Here is a 22180-nt window from a genome sequence, read left to right as displayed (position 1 = left end):
AATCATCTAGAGAAGAGGTTGTTTCTTGATGGTTCCTGGAATTTGGTTCATTACTTGAATTTTGCTTTGTACCTTGTAACCTGTACCCATTTAGATTGTGCTGGCAGTCACGAGTCATTGGACACAGCTGGAAAGGGTGATTAATTACTCCTTTGTTCCTGTGGTTTGATTTGAGAGCACATAGGGACAGCTGACCTTTGGAGGTTGTTGTGAGAAGCTCTGTGCTGCTGGGGTATTTAAGGCCTTGGGCATGGCAGATTATCTTAGCCTCCCAAGATATAAGTCCTTGAAGCAAGTTGATTAAAACTTGGTGTTCTTTTGCTCACTCTTTGTCCCTGAAGAGTGAACGGTTTTATACTTTCCTGAGCTTCCTTTTGGTGACTTAGGAAGGACTTGCCTTTTGAGCCGCGTCAGAGAGGGCAGAGGCAGAGTTTGGGCCACCATCTGCTAGTGCAGCTCAGCCACGAGCCCTATAGGTCTGGTAATAGTGACAATAGCAGAAGCTTCTCTGTGAGATCAATAGGTTAGGGAGGGTGGCAGGGACAGCTCATTGCCATTTTTGGAAAGGTAGCCTAGGATGTGTTTCTTCAGCTGTAAACCATTTATTATCCTACGTGAATTGACTGGAGTAGATGCTGTTCAGTACAGCCCAGCTCTATCTAATACAAAGGGAAATTTGTTACAAAGCATGCATATGAAGTGGTTTATTGATCATTTCATTCTCTTGCAAGAGAAAAGGGAAGTATGAAGGTATTGAGGGCCTGGCCCACAGGCAGGCAAAGAAAATGTGGGGAGAGTCAAAATAGACAGTTGGAAGGTGATTGGAGAACCCAGAGCTCCATGTGTCAACCCTGACCACTTCCCACTCTGGCTCTGAGAGTTGACTGGAAGAGGGTCCCTGCATGTGAGTGTCCTTGTGGATTGTGTATGACTTCTGCCAAGTGTGGCTGTGATAACCCTGTGGGCCTGGGGCATTTGCCTTGTTATTTAGACATGAAATATAAGAGAATGTCACCAATTCATGAAAGCCCTAACTCTGGCCACACTATGTTCTCTCTCATGTTCTTGACGACTCTTTTGGGTGATCTATTTAATAGGGTTGTGGTACTGACTTCAGTGGTTGTTAAGAGCTTTAAATGCATCTAATGTACCCCCACTCCATCCATATTTGTGCACCCAGGAAAGAGTGTAGCTGAAAATCCTCCCCACTGCCCAGCCTTGACTCTACACTGCATCTCGATGGCCTTATGTCCATGTGGTGGAGACCTTAATTTCATGTCCCTGAAGACAGCCATTCAAGCCTAGGAGTTTACACACCTACAGGGTGTTCTGTCCTTTGGAAGATGGATCCAGGGAAGAGGTCTGTGTGGTCCTGGAAGCTGACCCATTTGGGGGCAAGAGCTTCAGGAGACTGGCCTGGAAGGGAAGGTACACCTGGTCCCCTGACCCCCAGACTCCTTACGCCACAGGGAGAGAGTGGACAAATGAGAACATGAGCAGGACCCTCTCAAGTGGGAGACCCAGAGACTGGAGTGGCTCAGGTCTAGGGCTGGTGCTGTGACACACCATAACCTATTAGGAGACTTTCTGATGCAAGGAAAAACCTAACTCCCTCTAACCAGCTAAGGAAAAAGGGACTTATTTGCCTCAATCAGAAAAAAAACAGAAATGGGAGCAGCTTGGGTAGCTTAGAGGTTTGGCGCCTCCTTTGGCCCAGGGTGTGATCCTGGGGACCCGGGATCGAGTCCCATGTCGGGCTCCCTGTGTGGAGCCTGCTTCTCCCTCTGCCTGTGTCTCTGCCTCTCTTTCTCTCTCTGTGTGTCTCTCATGAACGAATAAATAAAATCTTAAAAAAAAAAAAAGCAAAACCAGAAATGGAGTGGCTTTGGGCATGTTTGGATCTTAGGACTCAAAGAGTGAGGTTGAGGCCTCTCTTTTTCCTCTTGTCCTCCATCAGCCCTGGGGTGCCAGTGGGTAGACTCAGTCTCCTCATGAAGACAGACCTGTTTCTTATGTAGCCGAAGAGGGACACACAGATCACATCAGTTTAACAGCACCAGAACAAAATAAAGACTTTTTATTGTGCTCATTGAAAATACTGGTCACATGCCCATCCATCCCTGGGTCAATCATGGTGTCTAAGTAGAAGAATACTTACATCCTAAGTATTAGGATGGGCCAGGCCAGGGCAAGTTTTGGGGTGGGATATTGCAATGGGTGGAAGCACTTGAAGGGAGAGAGGCAGTTCTCCAACAGAGGGAGGTGCTGTGAGAAGGCTGTGTGGTGTGAGCAGAGGGAGCTGGATAGACAAAACAACCTGTGTACCACTCCCCACCCACAGCCCTGCCTAGGGAGGAATCTGCTCAGCCTGGAAGAGGAGGCAGGCCAACCCCCCAGTCTTTCTGTTTTCTCCTTGGAAAGCATTTATCATGAATAACTCTTATGCAAAGATTTTCCGTATTTATCTTTATTCCCAGTAGGGTCTGATACTCTTTCCAATTCTCCATAAAAGTGGGAGCCTAATCATATATGAAAATATAGGGAAAAGCTGAACCTATGGATCTGAACTCTGGTCTTGCTCCCACTCCCCCTAACTCCCTACCCTTCATGGTTTCTCCTCTCTTCTACTCCCTTTTTACTTCCCTTCCTGTCTTCTCCATCCCCATCTCCCCTCCCCCTTTCTCTCCCTCTGTCTTTCCCCTTTCACCCCTATTCCTGGTAGATTTCCCTAATTTCTTGTACATCAGCTGGATTCACATGTGAACAGATGTTTTGATCATTGACTTTGCCTAAGTGCTAAAAGTAGCCAGCTAGCAAGTTCAGTACAGTGCACTTATAAGACACCCTCAAAACGCAAAGCAAAGGTAAAATTTTCTTTGATTTTTCTTCTTGTTTGTCATCACATTGCTTTAAGGTAGGTTTATCTCTCACAGCTGCAGGCTATATTTATCTTGATATATAAGTTTAAGGGATTTCCTCTACCCACACCCAATATAAGGTCTTAAGCTTTCAATCCAATTACTTTCTGATTGGATTTGCATGCTTCTTCCTCAATTAGTAAATGAGCTGTCATTTCATCCATGGGGCATGTCCTTCCCTCTTTGTTGAAGGTAGCCCTGAAGTTTTCCGTTTTTCCTCGGGGTGGGTGTGTCAAAAGCTGAGCCTGCAATTTATTTATATATATATATTTATTTATTTTTTAAGATTTAGTTATTTATTCATGAGCGTCACAGAGAGAGGCAGAGACACAGGCAGAGGGAGAAGCAGGCTCCACGCTGGGAGCTCCATGCGAGGACTCAATCCTGGGTCTCCAGGATCATGCCCTGGGCTGAAGGCTGCGCGAAACCGCCCAGCCACCCGGGCTGCCCTGAGCCTACAATTTAAAGCCTGCTTCAACCATCTGTAGACAAGAAGCTCTTTCCTGGTATATGGGTGTCAGCACCCTGTAACACAAGATGCTGGATGAAGCTGGTGCTAGCCAGTGTACACTGACGGTGCAATCTCTGCGGTGGAGCCAGTGGGCACCACTGAAGCTTGAAGGATATAGTTTAAGACAAAGAAGAAGGAAGAATTGCAGTTAATAAATTTATGAAGCTGACACAGTCTGGAAATAATAATCTGTATGTCCAGAGTCATAGACAACAGAAATGTGATGGGTCGTCAGTGGTGTTTTTTGTTAATTTTATTAAGATGCTCCATTTGAAATGTTCCTAGAATCATCAAATGCCAGACAGGGCACCATCTAACTGAGTGTTTTATCATGGGGCCCTGCTGATCTGGACAATTGCTTGTGCATGGAATTGACACCTGCATAGCAGAGCATTTAGCATCCTAGGTCCCTGGGTAGTGAAGGCTAGGTGCCCCTTCCCCGTTCATGATGTGAATCAAAAATGTCCCCACACATTCCCATAAACTCTCTATAGTTCTCACTTTTTGGACAAGGAATCTAAGAGAATTGAGGCTTTCCCAAGAATAATAGCTTGGTGGTGTCTTGACTCCCATAACTTTCTACTTATACAGGTCAATTTGCACAGAGTGAGGGGCCTGAGCTAGGCAGAGTGGCCAAGGAGAAGTGTCTTTACTTTGTTTCATGGTTGGTATTAGAGGACTGAGTATGTGCTCTCTTGCTCTCTCTGTCTCTCTCTCTGTGTGGGTCTCTCTCTCTCTCTCTCTCTCTCTCACACACACACACACGCACACTCTCATTCATCCATCCACACACACAATCGGCTTTCTCTGAGGTTCTTTCTGCGTTTTCTCTGATGCTTTTAGACCTCCCCAAAGTGGCCTTGAAATGCTAAGGTTCCTTGCATCAAACCACAGATCAGAATACAGGATTTGTTATTCCTATTCATTTTACTTTTGGGCAAGAAACTCAGACATAATGGTGAGCGGTTTGTTTGTTTGTTGTTGTCTTTTTAATCCAACAGAATGGTGTATATATAGATTTACTAGACCATGAGCTCCTTTAGGGCTGCATCTTGTCATCCTCACATTTCTGTTTCCAGGGGCGACCACAGTGCCTAACACATAAGAGTGAGTGTGCTGTGCAACAAATGAATGAACGGGGGATGGGCAGACCTCAGGCTGTCCTGATGGGCTACACAGTTCCTGTCAACATTGACCCCATGAGGTCACAGTGAGAATTGCCTGATGTCAAAGGGCAGAGACCTTAGAGGTAATATTGAACTACTGTGAGTTATTAACACTGTGTACATGGCCCATTGTTTGCAGTTATGAGTAAGTAGGGACTCATGTATTAGACTAGAATAGTCTCAGCAAGTTTGCTACTAATCCACTTAAATATTAACAGTAATGAAGTTCATTGTAGATCCTTTCCTAACCAGAACTTAACTGACTAGACCTGTGAGGTGAATGTTTTCCTTTCTACATTCAACTTTCAGGAGACGATATTACTGTTTTTTGCTGAGACAAAAAACAACCCCTGTCTCTCAGTGATTTACTTCTCTTCAATGGGTTGGCAGGGCAGCTGCCTGGCTTTGCTCCAGGTCGGGTCAGGTCTGGGGACTCCTAGGTGAAGAAGCCTGGTCTCCTGCTAGGGACCAAGCAAACCCTTGGGAACATTCAGAGCTTTGCCTGGACTTGGCATAGTCATGCACATTCAGATTTCTTTGGCAAGTCTCATGTCCCAGCCCAGGCAAAGGTGTGTGTGTGTGTGTGTGTGTGTGTGTGTGTGTGTGTGTGTGTTTGTGTGTATGTGTGTATTTTCTTGATTCCAAAATACCATCAATTCTAAAATACATCCTGACCACTTAATAGCATTTTACAAACAAAAGAAGTACTTTAGTGGAAACATGAATCCATTTCAGAAATAGTAAAATGTGATAAAAGTACATTTTTAAATTGCAAAAACATACATATCATTCCCAAAGTGGGACCATACTGTACATACTGTTTTGTAACACTTAAAATTAATATCATAATTATCTCTCCTTTCCATTAATGTGATTCTACAACATAATTTTAGATGTCTGTAATCATTAACTTAAATCACTATATGGATAAACATAAAATATATGACTAATTCTCTGTTAAAAAATTTATAAATTTTTTTCACAGTTTATTCTGCAATTTACTTTTTGGTTACTAATATATGTGCATACCTATGATAATTTTCTTAGGATAATATTGAAACATTGTTAATGATTGTTATATGTTAATGATTATCTTGGAGTTTGTTTTGTTTTGTTTTGTTTTCTAGTGGTTGCCCTAGGGCCTAGCATATGCATCTTTACTTATCGGAATGTATTTCAGATTTATTAACTAAGTGTGCTTACTAACTTAATTCCAGTAAGATATAGAAACACTCCTGTATAAATCTGCTCTCCCATCCCCCTTGGAACACTACTACTCTTATACACATTATATCAGTGTATATTACAAAGCTAATAATACATTGTTATAATTATCACTTTATATTCTCTATGCCTTTTAGAGAAACTGGGAAAATAAAGAAGAGCAGGTACACAGTATATATTTATTTCTTTCATTTCATGTGATCTTGTGGACTTGTGTTGCCCTGTGGTGACATTTCCTTATTCCAATACAGTTCGTCTCCACCTACCTCCTTTGTGACGTTATTTTCAAATATATTACATTTCCATATACTATAGGTCTGACAGTACATTACAAATATATGCAATTGTTTATAAAATCAGTTCAGGGCAGCCCCGGTGGCTTAGCGGTTTAGCGCCGCCCTCTGCCCAGGGCGTGATCCTGGAGACCCGGGATCAAGTCCCATGTCAGGCTCCCTCCTTGGAGCCTGCTTCTCCCTCTGCCTGTGTCTCTGCCTCTGTCTCTCATGAATAAATAAATTTTTAAAAATCTTTAAAAAATAAAAAATAAATAAAATCAGTTCAGAGAAGAAAATAATATACATTTAAAATATATTTTATAATTACATAATTACCTCAATTTTTTTCATGAGGATTTGAGTTATCATCTGGCCTCCCTTGCTTTCAACTTAAGGAACTTCCTTTAGTATTTCTATTAAGATGGGTTTGCTATCAATGAATTATCTCAGTTTTTGTTTAACTGGGAATGTCTTTATTTTGTCTTTGTTTTTTGAAAAATAGTTCTACTTGATATAGAATTCCTGATCAATGGTTTTTTTCTTTCAACACTTTAAATATGGTATCCATTCAACAAAGCAGCAAAGAATATCTATCCACTGGATAGATAAAAAACCCAGTATTTTCAATAAGTGGTATTTGGAAAATTGGACAGCCACATGCAGAAGAATGAAACTAGACCACTCTCTTACACCATACAAAAGATAAACTCAACATGGTTGAAAGATCTAAATGTGAGACAAGAATCCATCAAAATCCTAGAGGAGAACACAGGCAACAACCTTTTTGAACTTGGCCACTACAGCTTCTTGCAAGACACATCTATGAAGGCAAGGGAAACAAAAGCAAAATGAACTTATTGGGTCTTAATCAGGATAAAAACCTTCTGCACAGCAAAAGAAACAGTCAATAAAACTAAAAGACAACCTACAGAATGGGAGAAGATATTTGCAGATGACATATCAGATAAAGGGCTAGTATCCAAGATCTATAAAGAACTTACCAAACTCAACACCCAAGAAACAAACAATCCAGTCATGAAATGGGCAGAAGGCATGAAGAGACATTTTCCTAAAGAAGACATACACATGGCCAACAGGCACATGAAAAAATGTTCTACATCACTTACCATCAGGGAAATACAAATCAAAACCATAATGAGATACCGCTTTACAGTGGTGAATGACTAAAATCAACAAGACAGGAAACAACAAATGTTGGTGAGGATGTGTAGAAAGGGGAAACCTCTTGCACTGTTCGTGGGAGCGCAAGCTGGTGCAGCCACTCTGGAAACCAGTGTGGAGGTTTCTCAAGAGTTAAAAATAGAGCTACCCTATGACCCAGCAATTGCACTACTATGTATTACCCCAAAGATACAGATATAGTGCAATGATGGGACATCTGCTCCCTAATGTTCATAGCAGCAATGTCCACAATAGCCAAACTGTGGAGGGAACCAAGATGTCCACGGAGAGATGAATGAATAAAGAAGATGTGATACACACACACACACACACACACACACAATGGAATATTAGCCATCAGAGAGGATGAATACCTACCATTTACATTGACATGGCTGGAACTGGATGGTATTATGCTGAGTGAAATAAGTCAGTCAGAGAGATAATTATATGGTTTCACTCATATGTGGAATATAAGAAATAGTGAAACAGTCTATAAGGGAAAGGAGGGAAACTGAGTGGGGAAAATTAGAGAGGAAGAAAAACCGTGAGAGACTCCTAACTCTGGGAAACAAAGGGTTGCAGAGGGGAGGAGGATGGGGTGGCTGGGTGGTGGGCACTCAGGAGGGCACTGGATGAAATGAGCACTGGGTTTTATACTATATGTTGGCAAATTGAATTTAAATAAAATATTAAAAAATAGATAACTATGGCATCCAACTGCACCTGGCCTCCACAGTTATTTTTTTTAATTAATTAATTAATTAATTAATTAATGATAGTCACACAGAGAGAGAGAGAGAGAGGCAGAGACACAGGCAGAGGGAGAAGCAGGCTCCATGCACCGGGAGCCTGACGTGGGATTCAATCCCGGGTCTCCAGGATTGCGCCCTGGGCCAAAGGCAGGTGCCAAACTGCTGTGCCACCCAGGGATCCCTGGCCTCCACAGTTATTGATGACAAGTCAGCTGTTAATCTTACTGGGATGCTTTGTATATGATGAGCCATCTGCTCTTGCTGCTTTCAAGATTTTCCTATCATCTGCCCAATTATTCTACTTACAATAGATTCCAGATAGAAGGCACAGTAGTGTGATAGTTGTTACCTTTAATTTTACATATAAAATTATATATAAATTATAATTTGCTTATATAATTTAACATCTACACTTAATAGATGATCACACTTTGCTATCTAATCCTCTTAACAACTGCAGGAGGTTACAATTTTAATTTTATTGATGTGGAAACTGAGGCCCAGAGAAATTATGAAATGTACCAATATGACAGAGAAACTAAAGAGTCTTCCTTCTCTCTGTCCCTCTTTTTCTTCTCCTGAGATCTAGAGACACAAGAAAGAGCAATAAGGGTGTGAGTTCATGTGAACATTGGGAGGGGAGAAAGGATTAGAGTGGGAGGGAAACACCTTTTGGGGATATATCAGTAAACAAGTCCTGCCCTGATAGAAGTTTCACACTAGTTTGGGAGACAGCCACACTATGGCAGATCTGACCCCTGCATGGGCAGCTCATTGGCTCTTGTCCTGGGCCTAGATGTTCTGTAGGTCTATAGAAACTTTTATCTTGACTCTTGCCTTTTCCCTCCACCATGTCTTCTTGCTCTTTCCTATGGAATGCTTCTCCACTTTCTCCATCTTTCCCTTCCTCCCTCCCTTCCTCTTCTTTCTTTCTCTTTCTTTCTTTCTTTCTTTCTTTCTTTCTTTCTTTCTTTTCTTTCTTTCTCTTCTTTCCTTTCCTTTCTTTCATCATCTTTCTTTCTTTCAACACAACTGGACACCAGACACTTAGTGAATCTCCTGAATCTCTTCCATGACCTTTTCACTGGCCCTAGCCTGGCCTCTATTACAAAACTTATTGTGAGTCCCTACTGTTGTATTTTCCAAGGCCAGGCTCCCTGATAGGTCTTCAAGATGATAAGATGGTCCATAATTTTGCCCTTCCCAACATATTTGACTTTATCTCCCATCCTCTGGAAGTTGACCCCTGCTGGTTAACCAAGTTCCCCTCCCTGTGTCCTCCACACAGATCTTAGGTTCATCAAGCCCCCACTTGTCCTTTTGCCTATTTTTTAAAAAATATTTTATTTATTTGGGAAAGAGAGAGTGTGTGAGTACAAAGCAAGGGGAGGGGCTGAGGGAGAAGAAAAGGGAGAAGTAGAATCCCTGCTAAGCAGGGACCCCAGTGTGAGGCTCAATCCTAGGACCCTGGGGTCATGACCTGAGGTGAAGGCAGATGCTCAACCGATTGATCCACCCAGGTGCCCCTCCTTTTGCCTTTTTGAAAAACAAGTTCCTCCTGCCTCCTGTCCGTCCTAATGTGCAAAATTGTAATTTTGGGCTTCAGAGTTAAAGAGATCTATGTTAAAATTATGTAATTACCACTTGGCTGCTGTGTGTGACTTTGTTTAACATTTAAAGTCAGAGTTACCTCATATAAAATGAAATAGTAGAGCAATTTCCAAGTGTTGACAAAAAAATGACATGGTAGAGAGTCACATACAAAGCACTTAGCATAGGGCAAATGGGAAGGACTCACACGTGGTTATGGTCATTGTTACCATCCATTCTTTAAAGTCCATCCCAGATCTACCTTCTTCATGAGGCTTATTTGGCTTCTTTAGCTACATAGCAATCAAGTCCTAGTGTACCAAGGGCACCAAATTTGGCCCTAAATTGTTCTCTATGTGGTGAATGTTTTAGACATATCCTCCACACTAGACCACACACTTCTGAGAATGTAGACTGTGGTTTTTCTTTATATGCCTTTTGTCTGTCCACACCACTTGTGAAATCTTCTGGTCAGAGCTAAGGGAAACATAGGGTGGTTTCTTCATCCATTGCAAGTCCATGTCTTCTGAATCTAAGCTTCTGAATATACTGTGAGCCCACAACCCCCATATGATTTATGCTGTGGTCACCCCCTAGAGGGTTGCTGCAACCTGGGAAGACCCCCAACTGGGTTTGAATAAAGTTGGTCTGTGGCAAATGGAGGGGGTGGACTAGGGCTGGGTGCCCAGCAGTCTATCAGCTTGCTAGGTGAGAGAGGGCTTCATAGTTATGGCCGTTAGGGGCCAGTCAGTATCCTGCTTTGCACATCTCATGGAATCTTCATGGGTAACATATTGAAACAGGTAGAAGGATTTTTACATGAAACAGGCATGAGTTCTATTTAATGAGGGGAATTTGAGAAGTGAGCTACAGAGATTATGTGAACCAACTTCTTGACAATGTTATTACAGGCTATTTTTCACCACTAAACTGAGATAGCTTAATAAGGCACTGGCCCTATTTTGGTTAGCATAAGGGAACAGAGACCTACCTCTGCCTTTCAGCAACGGGCTGAGGCTGTCTTTGATGTTGGAGAACCAGGGAGGTACATCTGCAGTGGAGTGGTGCTTGTGTTAAGAATATTCCTAAAAACAGGTGGGGGTGGGTGGGGCAACTGGGTGATGGGCATTAAAGAGGACACCTGATGTGATAAGCACTGGGTGTTATATGCAACTGATGAGTTATTGAACTCTACATCTGAAACTAATGATGTACTATATGTTGGCTAATTGAATTTAAATTAAAAATAAGAATATTCCTGGGGTGCTTGGGTGGCTCAGTCAGTTAAGCCATCTGCCTTTGGCTCAGGTCATCATCCCGGAGTCCCAAGATTGAGCCCGCATTGGCTCCTTGCTCAGTGGGGAGTCTGCTTCTTCCTCAGACCCTACCCTCTCTTGTATTGTCTCTCTCACTCTCTTTCAAATAAATACATAAAATATTTTTTTAAAAAAAGAATATTCCTAAGAAAATGTGTGTAAATTGTTTTTTCATAAATATTTTACCTTTGGCTGACATTATAGTATCAGAGATGTTTCATTTTGAGCTGATCATCAAACACCTTGAATGCTTCATTTTTTAGTTTCATAAGTAGTTAATTATCTGTAAATATGTGAAGGAGGGACTCTATTTAAAGCAATAGGTTGTTTTATTATTTTTTTTATTTTTTTTATTTTTTCAATAGGTTGTTTTAAATGAATCTTTTGTAAAGCATAAAATCCTATTTTGGTGCAGAAAAATTTTCCCCAATTAATCTAATAAATGGGGTTTCTCTTGCTGTATGTAATCTCTAATGTACTAGAAGTAGCCATGTCTAGATGGTTCTTGAAGGGTATACATGTGGGTAGAGCAGTGTGGTGGAGGAGCACCTGATACACTCTCGTGTAATGTACTCAGGGTCCTGTGAGGTAGGTATTATTATCCCCATTTAGCAGATGAAGAAAGTGGGGGCTCAGAAGAGGTCCATGACCAAGGTTGCATGACAGGCAGGGGCAGTGCTAGGACCCAGTCCAAGGCCACCTCACCACCTGGCCCAGAGGGACGTCCCAGCCTCCCAGTCCTCTGCCTCATGCCCAGGCTTTTCAATGGGAAGCAGCCTGGGAGAGCATGTAAGCTTTGGGTTTCCAAGTCACCCCCATTTGCAGTTCTTTGAAGTCAATCTCAGGGTCAAGACCCCTTAACCTTAGAAAAATGGAGATGGATATTCTCAGGATGCAGTTTTCCTGGGTGGCTCCACTGTGGTAGTGGAGAATAGTGGAGAAAAAAAATGGTGGCTCAGCATTTCTCTCCTCATCCTCCCCAATACCTTGGACACTGCCAAGTCACTTTTTTCTTTATCTTCTCTTCTCCAAGGTGAAGGTGATCCTCTAAGACGACCAAATTATTTAGGACAGCAAATAGCTTGATTGTCCTATTTTGACCAGTAACTGGGATTAACATTTTTAATGGCTAGGGATTTCTCACATTTTATAGATGCTTTGAATAGAGTCACAAAAATAAAGTTCAAATTTATAAACACCAATACATTGAGAAATGATGGAGTAGGAAGAGTATTTCTATTTTCAAAATGCTAACTGGACAAAATTTTTCTTTAGCATTCCTTTAAATGGTGAGCTACCTAAATGCATATTATATTCCTAAAGTTAGAGCTAAGTTTTTATTCAAGTCTGTTTTATTAAAGATAATTTATCTGGCATCAAGCTATTGCATAAAGTATATGAATTAATTTTTTAGGGGTGGCCCCGGTGGCTCAGCGGTTTAGCACCACCTTCAGCCCAGGGCGTGATCCTGGAGACCTGGGATGGAGTCCCACGTCAGGCTCCCTGTGTGGAGCCTGCTTCTCCCTCTGCCTGTGTCTCTGCCTCTCTCTCTCTGATGAATAAATAAATAAAATCTTAAAAAAAAAATTTTTTTTAATAATAAGTACAATCACAGCTAGCCTGGATCTTCCCAAACTGTGCTCTGTGGAACTTTAGCATCCTGCGATGTTAACAAAGTGTTCTTTGAAAAAACCTGTTCTATAACTAAAACATTAAGAAAATATTGAGTCAAAGTAAAATGCAGTTAAAAACATTCAGAATGCCTTCTGAGATTAAAATATGTTAATATATTTGTATTAGTTATATACTGTGGTATAACAAACTGCTTTAAAATTTAGTGGCTAAAAACAACAAATGTTGAATAATGCTCAAAATTTCTATGGATCAGAGTTTGTGGGCAGCTTGGCTGGGTTGTTCTGGCTTGGAGTCTGTCTTGAAATTGCAGTTAAGATGTTGGCTGGGGCTGCATCATCTGCAGGCTTGGTTAAGGCTGGAGGAGCCACCTTTAAGCTACTGTACTCACCTGATGGGCAAGTTGGTCCTGGTTATTGGTGAGAGCCCTCGGTTCTTTTCTATGTGTGTCTCCCCAGAGGGCTGCTTGAGTGAGTGTCCTCATGGCATGTTGGACACCTTCTCCCAGAAAACAAGGTGATCTTTGGGGGCCACCTGGAGGCTGGCTGCCATAAGAGTATGCAATCTTAGGTAGATTATGGTATGGAGTTTTCCCCAAATTTGCTTTACCACAGATAATCACAAAATCCCTTTGTTTTTTTTAGGGAATGCTTATTTCTGGTATGTGTTGACATCTTATTATTCTAGTTCATGTTGTGAACCACTGTCTACCACCCTGCATGATGCCAGAAGACTCTTTTGTATTATGTGTGTGGGTATGTACATATGAAACTGTTTGTGGGGTGTGTAGAGCCAAGATCCTGATATGAGGCTAGATGGGATGCACTGTGTAGGCCAGGGAAAGGCTGGGGTGTCCTCAGGCAGAACCCTGAGTTGAAGGAGCTCCTGAGCATTTAAACTGCACTCCTCTAGGTGGACCTTCCCTTGTTGTACATACTGAGCTAGTGCCCTCCTCTGACCACTCTCTCCCCATGGTCACAGACTCCCTTGGAGTCTCTACTTCTCAATCCCTTCCTCACCTTCTGCCTGGATCCTTTATTCTCTTCCACATTGAACCCATCTTCCTGGATTTTCTTTTACAAAAAGCCAAATCAGAATGAGCCTTTAAAACAGGATTATGAGTCATTTGCAACAGAAAAAAATCAGTTCTTTCTTCTTTGCTCTCAAGAAGACTCTACTTATAAACACAAGTGCTTGCTGTGTACTTTCTGGGAAAGGTTGTTCTCTCTCCCTGCCCATCCTAGAATGTACCACATCTAAGGTGGGGAAAGAAACAAAAACAACTTGAGATTTTATAACAAATTAGATTGAATATTCATATCCTTCCTTATTGGAACATTGCTTCTATTGTAGGTCTGGCTCCACCTGCATCTACACTTGGGCATAAATGCAACCTTCATAATAATAAGGCTTCATTGAAGTACAAGAAATACTCAAGAGATGATGTCTTTCCTGCTTTACTTTTGCAATGACGCTCCCATCCACCTCCCTAAACCCTTCTATCTACTGAAATTGCTTCACATTTTCCTGCTGCAAACTGAGCTCATCCCTTCACCTGCTGTCTCTTACCTAGAGAAAGTGTGAAGTCATGGAATTAGTATCTGAAGGCTGTGATCCTGATAAACATACTGTTGCTAGAAGCTGAGGCTGTGATAACTAGCATCCCCAGGAAGCCAGGCAGAAGGCCTGGAAACCATGCATGTTATTCCTTGTTTATCTGTAGGTTGCTTTGCATGGTGAATATGGGAAGGCACGTAACTGCCCAATATCTTAAGTTACGCAATCCTGGAAAGGGAGAAGAAATTCAACTACATCAGATATGACCATTCCTGGGGGTATGAGGCAGTAGGAGTGTAAGTTCAATCTATGTGGACACTTAAAGCCTCTCTGAGAAGCAGAGCCAGGGAGGGGTAATAAGTCCGTGTGTGTGTGTTTGCATGAGCGTGCGTCTCTGTCTGTCTCTGTCTCTCTTCTCTCTCTCACAAGTGATTTACTTTTCCATCCACTTTACTTGAAGTGACCTCCTGAGCAAAGGTTACTTATTTGTGGGAATCTTTTCCCTTGTATCATTTCCTTCCTTCTATGAAGAGCAGATGTTCCACTTAGGATATCTGGTCACAGGCAAGAGGAAAGTGTTTCCTAGACAGGGTAGTTCTGGAAATTTTTGGCTCTCCTTTATATTGTGGACCAACAGACTTAAAGTACTTTTTTCCTACACAATTGCTGATTAAGCACCAGAGTTGTTATTACAAAGAGAAAAAGGGTGGTTTCTAATTTTGGCAGGGAGGATAAAGACTTAACCTCTTCAACAAAATGCTTATCAGGGAGTTTCAAACTCTTGTCAGAGATCTGTCTTCCCAACTGAACAAGGTTGCCCTCCCTTGCTTCTTCAGCAAATCTGCTGATATTTTCATTTGTTGATTCATTTTCCCAAAATGCTGCACAATCATTTTTTCCTTCATTGTCTCATGGAACTACTTAGTATGTTTTTCCTGAGTAAAGGGTGACAAAATTGTGGCATGGAGACAAAAAAAAAGCATAAATAAACTGCTTCGAAGGAACTCTTCCCTGGCTTATGGATGAATGGGGTGGAGTTGGGGCAGTGTGACTACCTGCATGACTTGAGTCATCTGGGCCAGGTGACTGTCTTCAGTCATTGATCCCCAGATCCTCTGGCCTAGCCTTCCACTGCATCATAGAGAGAATCTGGAGATCATTGCTGGCTCCTAGCTGTGGAATGCCCTGGAGTGGGATGGTCAATATGGAGCCATTTCTGAGCAGAAGACTTAAGAGCCATTCATGGCCACCCCATCTCTCTTTTCTCTCTGCTGGAAGACCAGCATGTCCCAGGGAGGGATGTTCCTTCACTTTCAGTCCTGATTCTTGACAACCTGGAGCAGGCTGAAGCTGAAGCCAACCCTTTTGGCTGACATAAATGAGAAATAAATCTTGGATATTGTAAGCCACTAAAATTTTGGAGGTGTCTGCTAGGGAAGGGTAAGTCAGCTTAAGGTAGCTGGTAAAGAGGTTAAGTCTAAGTATATAATCAAGAGTTGATTCTCAGGAAACTGAGACAAGATGTGGAAAAGCTGGGTGGGCTTAAGATTTCGGGGTGTAATCAAGGTAACAGGGTGAGGGGTGAGACATTCAGAGAGCGGGAGGTTTCAGAGCAGCTGTGGTGTACAAGAGAGTTGGAAGGGACTGGAGAGGAGAGGAAAGGGATATCTTTTCTAGGTTTTAAATCAAATCACTATAATGTTCTTTGAGAGAAAAGATTCTACCAGAAGCCTTTGCATGAAACGCTGCTGAGACTGAATTTTTAAAGACCCAGGTCCTTGCAGCAGTTTCCAGAGCACTGGCAAGGACTCAGGGGGGAGGTGACAGGAGGCCAGAGGAAGTGGAGAGAAATGAAAAGGGATAACACAGGGAAGTCTTCGGTACATCAGTGAAATCTTTGTTCAGATGTTCAGTGAATGTTTCTCATTTTACTAGGTATTGTCACACATGATACGCACTTCAGGAAGTGGATGATTATAGAGGGTAGAGTAGAAGACATATCAGAGCTTCATGCAGAAGCACAGATCATTTCCTCCTAGCTGCCTATCCCACTTTTGCTGGAAAAAACAAGAGCAGGAGCAATCCCTGATGAAAGAAATATCTATTTGCATTGGGGTGTCATTTTTCCATGGGTCAATCAGAGGCTCCTGTGGAAAGCAGCCAAACCTCTCCTTAATATGTTCAGGGCTGTTAACCTTGGCACAGACTCACAAAGATGGTAGACTCACTACTAAGCAGATTCTCCCAACTGGTTGAAATCTTTTCTACACTAAACTTTTTTTTTTTCTTTGAGAAGGGCAATTGATAAGAAAACCAGGTTATATTAGGCATTTAGTAAACAAAGAAGAGTGATTTCCAGATTCTCAGTTGATCCAATAAGACCCCCAACATCAGTGTCCTTTATGCACTGTTTTTGTTTTTTGTTTTTTGTTTTTTGTTTTTTTTTCTTTTTAGTATAACTTCTTGGTTAAACAAGAACAAATCTTTTATTCTAATATATAAAACAGTGTAAGTGCAGTTGCCCTGGCTGAAGAAGAGGGGTGGGATTTAGAACTCCATCCCCTTGGACTAGACACCTTTTCCCCACCTCCAACCTCCTCTAGCTGGTAACTTACCTCTGAGTGTGGCAGACAACCCATTGGCCATCCCTCCACCCACCCACCCAGGGCTCCTGGACCATGTGGCACTGCACCAGCCTCAATGCCCAAAGGTCCTCTATTCTAGACCTAATCTACTAGGAAAGTAAACTATAGACTTATACCTGTAGGATAGGTATTGAAAATCATCCAATTCAGCTTCCTGTCTTCATAATCAAGAAAACTCAGGTCTAGAGCACTGTTGTCCTGGGTGAAATGGTTAGATAATTGTAGAACCTGGACAAAAAATCAGGTCTCCTGGTGTCATTCCAACAACCCCATTTGTTTTCTTGTATACCGTTTGCTTGCTTGCATTTTAGCAAGATTAAAGGAAAACAGTACAAGCTAAAACAAAAAACGAGGTGGGGGGTTCTTGTTAAAACTCAGTTAATAGGTACTTACGGTTTTCTAGGATTATTCCTCAAGCAGTCTGGCTAACCATTTTATCTGTGTATCTCAGACACTTCACATTCAACATGAAAATGGTAAACCCACAACCTTGGTGAGGCAGCATTTCGCCCCAGTGGTTGCATTTTAGTTAGATTTTATCCCTGGGGTTGGTGAGTGGAGAGATTCGATATTGAGGGAGAGATAGCAAATCATCATGAAGAGGAAGGCCATCATAGGCACAAGGGGTTGTCCAGGGAACTATTGTGGGGAAGAGGCACCTTCCCCTTCTCCGTGCCCACAGGTCTGGAAATCTCTTTCTACCATATCCTGTCACAGGCTTTTCTCCAGCAGTGGGCATGCCAGGAGGGTTTATGGAACATGCACACTCAGGAAGTACAAAGAAATGTAGTGTCCAGGCTCTTTATCATTTGCAAAATCTTGGGGAACCACCAGAGGCCAGAGAGCAATCTGGCTTTGAGGATGCAATGTGCTCTTGTAGGGAGGTTCTGTACTTTTATGGTTGAACTTTGAGCAAGGACAATGGAGAACTCACCTGTCCCTGCTGACACAGGGCGGAGACACATCTGACTCAGGCTAGTCTGGGCTAGCTCAGGACATATAGGTAGAGAACAGAGCTTGGTGACTAACTTGAAGCACTCAGACAAACTGGGGCCAGGCCACTGGCTGAGGACCAGGGGCATGGATATTAGTAATAGGCTCACAATGTAGTTATATGTGTGCAGGGTTTGAAATTGATGTACTTTTATAGCTTTCTATATTTATGGTTAATTCACTGTTTGATAACCCACCAATGTTTATGCCATTGCGTGAATTCAATTCTATTCACCTTCTATTATGTTGTTACTTTGCAAATTCATGAGTTAAAAGAAATTGCTTCATGTGTATTGGGAAATTAGAGCAACTGATGTCTGGAAGCATGGGATCCAGAATCATGTCCTCAGTCTAAGACTCCATGAGCTTCCTGTGGGAGATGAGCCCAGAGAACAGCTCCAGGCAAGAGAGCACTTTGATGCAAGTTGAGGCTTTGGCTCTGATCTCCATTGCCATTCTCTGGAACTTTGCTACATCCTGTGGAGCAGGGGAATGTTCCGCTCCATAGACTCTGGCAGTCTAAGCAGCCTTTCCCTGGTGTCACTTTCAGATTTCTTCGGGGCTTTTTCTGGGAGTGGGGATGGGGCAGCCAGAGGAAAGACTCAGATCTGCTGGGGTTCCTGAATTTACAAGGAGAAGAGACAGAAAGGAGCAAGCAGGGAGGGAGTGAGCACATGAGGGAGATAGAATGAGGGTGAATGATGGTGGGAGAGGTGTGTGTGTGTATGTATATGTGCATACACATGTGTGTTCATGTGCATGCGTGTGTCTGTGTGTACATGAGCATGAAAGAGCAAGTTTGGAAATGGCTTGCTTTTCAGTATCCTTACCACTCATGCCTTATGGGGAAAATGATGTCCCCAAAGAGCACGCTTCTATGGGCACCAAAACTCTAGCTTCCATGTTCACTGTGTTCCAGTGTTAGGAATGGTTTTGAAACTAATCATATCACAGCAGAACAGTTCCTCCATGGAGGTGGGTTTCAGCCCTGGAGGCACTCCGAGCTTATTTTTTGTCAATATGGAGACAGAGAAATACCTGGCCTGGGTGGACTCCCCTGAGATTCCTTGTCTCCCTCTCAGTGGTGTGGTCTGGCTGACCATGGCCTTGTGGACTGGCCCAGATCAGAGGCTATTGCTGTTTGGGTATGCTGTATCTGCTGCATGCCCACAGAGGGCTGTGGGACAGAGAGCTCCAAGGACCTACTAGCTGCTCTCACAGGTGCTCCTAAAGCCCAGGGTCCCCCAAGCCCTCCCTAGAGGGATACCTGTCACCTCTGGAACTTATATACACCCTTTCAGACAGAGTAAAATGCTGAAGACCTCCTTATGGGGATCTACTGTAGGTTGGGGCATCCTTTAAAGGCATCCCCCAAAGCTCCTGTTTTCCTCTTCAGATTTCACTTTAGATATGTGTCAGAGATCAGCCAGACTATTGGAGAGAGGACAGTTGACCCTGAACAGAAATGGCCCCTCCCTGCTTTTAGACCTAGAGGATACTGTTGATAAGTGCCAAATACATGTAGTAAGATGAACCTGGGCAGGGCTCGAGAGATAGTACTCCTGCCCCAATTCTGCCATCATCCACCTTGTCGCCTGAGTCCTCAATCTTCTGGGGGCAGAATGAGAAGACAGCTGAGGTCCCTTGCCCTGAGGCCATCTGAAGGCTTATAGGTTCCAAAGGAAGCTAGGCACTAGTCCAGGGCCCATCTGTTGTCTTTCCATCTGACCTGATGGAGAGACCTCCTGAGAGAGCCCATAGGAATGGTCACCAAGAGGCAGGAGGTTGGGGCCTCTAGTGTGTCCTTTCTTATTAAAACCTCTCAAAGCCAGAGAGCATCCATGGATGGAAGACAACCTTGTGGATCATGGCGTCTAGTGGTTCTCAAACTTAGTAATGCACCAGAATTACCTGTAGAGCTTTAAAAAGGCAGATTTCTGAGACGTGTGAAGTACCCAGTGAAGCAGGGTGTCCAGGGATGAAGCCTAGCTACGTGGCCCTGAGCTGGGGCAGTGCTGCTCTAGCCAAGCCATTAGCACATGTTTGTGACCAGAGTGGATTATCTGTTTACCAGCTCTGTCTGTCCCAGGACAAGTTACTCAGCCTCCGTTTCCACGTCTGTAAAATAGGAATAGCAGCGCAGGGCCACGGTCGAGGGTTAAGGAAGCCGCTGTGTGTGAAGAACTCAGTGTGGGGTTTGGGCCCAGGTACCGAGTTACGGCTAGCCCCAGGTGTTATTTGCTGCGGCCCCATGGGGAGCAGGTGGCAGATCTCTTGTGGGGGAAGGTGACCTGCTCATCCGCCAGGCGTTCTTTCCTCAGGGGAGACTGGGCTGCAGCAAGAAATCTATTGGATCATGTGAGTCCTGGACACAGAGGGAGTGACTTTGCATAACAGACTCTGTAGCGGGCTCAGGACACACCGTTCTCGTTCTCGGAGCGCCAGCTCCAGCAGAGACGGCTCAGCGTTATCTTTCCCTCACCTTTGAATACTGCCAATACAAACGGGTGGATGGATTGTTACCTGGGACACTTGATTAAGTAAAACCAGAGCTTTGTGCCCAGGGGAGCAGCTGGAGGATGGAGGGCTGAGGAGGGAAGGGGTTATGTAAATACTGGCTGAATAACTGGGTTTGTGTGTTGATTAGATAAGGGCTGAGAAGCTGAAGCCCGATGAATAACAATTGAGCTTCCAGGCTAGTAAATGGCCTGATTTGAAAGTCTGAGGCAGGACCGCCTGGCACAGGGTGAAGGGCGGATTTCCCTGATAGGTCTGTGGCTGCTGAGATAATGCCGGTTGACAAGGGGACAGAAGTACAGGGACCTCTGCATGCCCCTTCACAAGTGAGTCCAGGCCTATCTGCCCATCCTCTTGTCCTCAGTGGAATACAAAGACAATCAAACAGATGGGAGCATTGCCCCTGGGAGTTTAAAATCCTAATGAAGCTTAAGTCAAATTTTGAAAGTTAACCAAATCCCCTGTAAATATTTGTAAGCATCACAAATGTCATGAGCAGCCATTTTCAGGCTTGGGAGTCAGCTATGGGGACAAAGAAATAGCAGAGGACTAGCATGTACTGCCCTGTGCTGGGTTCTTTGCTAGTTATCTTTGGGGTTCTGAGGTAGATGATCTCATCTTCACTCTGTGGATGAGGCGGCTGAGGCCCAGGAACATTGAAGGACCTCGTAAGTGTCCAGCCTAATAAAAGGCAGAGCCAGGATTCTATCCGTGTCCACCTCAAGTCACAGCCCTTGACGTAGGAAAGTGGGCAGGAAGGACAGAGGGGAGCAGAGCAGTTCCACTCATAAAAGGCTCTTCCTTCCAGTTACTGACTTTGGATGGTCTGAGTGTTTTGAGTCACACCAGGGGCAGTTTGCTGAGGCCAACTCAAGCAAAAAGTCCAGATTCCCATGTTGAAGTCTTAATCTCTAGTACCTCAGTATGTGACTGTATTTGGAGATGGGTCCTTCATACAGGTGGCTAGGTTGCAATAGGTTATTAGGGTGGGTGGTAATCCACTGTGACTGTGGTCCTTCTAGAAAGAAGAGATTAGGAATAGACACATAGAGGGAAGACCATGTGAAGACACAGGGAGAAGATGATCTTCTGTGTGGCAAGGAGAGAGGCCTCAGAAGGAACAAACCATGCTAACACCTTGATCTCAGACTTCCAACCTCTAGAACTGCAAGAAAATAAATTTGTGTGGCTTAGTTCCCTGTGATACTTTGCTGGTGGACCCAGCAGACTAATACACTTGGTTTCACCAAAAGGGGGAGTGGAATGCTATGAGCAGCACTGCCTGAAGGCTTCTCTCTCTTTCGCCACAGATGCTAAAATAAGACCAATTGTGATTCCCGTGGAGAACCACTGGCAATTTCAAGACTAGGTAGTTTTGGATGTAAATATGATAGGAATGCTTAGGCATGAATTGGAACTATCAGAAGAAGCTTTATAAAGACTGGAAGGTGGCAGGGATGCCTGGGTGGCTCAGCGGTTAAGTATCTGCCTTGGGCTCAGGGCATGATCCCGGAGTCCCACGTCAGGCTCCCTGCATGGAGCCTGCTTCTCCCTCTGCCTGTGTCTCTGCCTCTCTCTCTCTCTCTCTCTCTCTCTCTAATGAATAAATAAAATCTTGAAAAAAAAATAAAAAAAGAATGGAGGTGGCGGACCCTTGAAGAATGAGAATGATGGACATGAAGAAAGGAGAAGAGAGACCCTCCTAGGTGGGTGTTCCAGCACATTTTCAACAAAAAGCAGGCAGAGGCCTTGTCCCAGGGCCCTAGGAGTCTGTGACTTCCTTACTGGGGATTTCCTGAGACTCCATATCACACTTTTAATCCATGAAAGATACCTCCAGCACCATGGAATTTTCTGGGATCTGCAGTTATATGGCCCAAGAAGCCTGACCTGCTGCAG

Source organism: Nyctereutes procyonoides, unplaced genomic scaffold (genome assembly GCF_905146905.1).
Source record: "Nyctereutes procyonoides isolate TBG_1078 unplaced genomic scaffold, NYPRO_anot_genome, whole genome shotgun sequence".
NCBI classification, from domain to species: Eukaryota; Metazoa; Chordata; class Mammalia; order Carnivora; family Canidae; genus Nyctereutes; species Nyctereutes procyonoides.
This window is presented reverse-complemented; position numbering follows the sequence as displayed.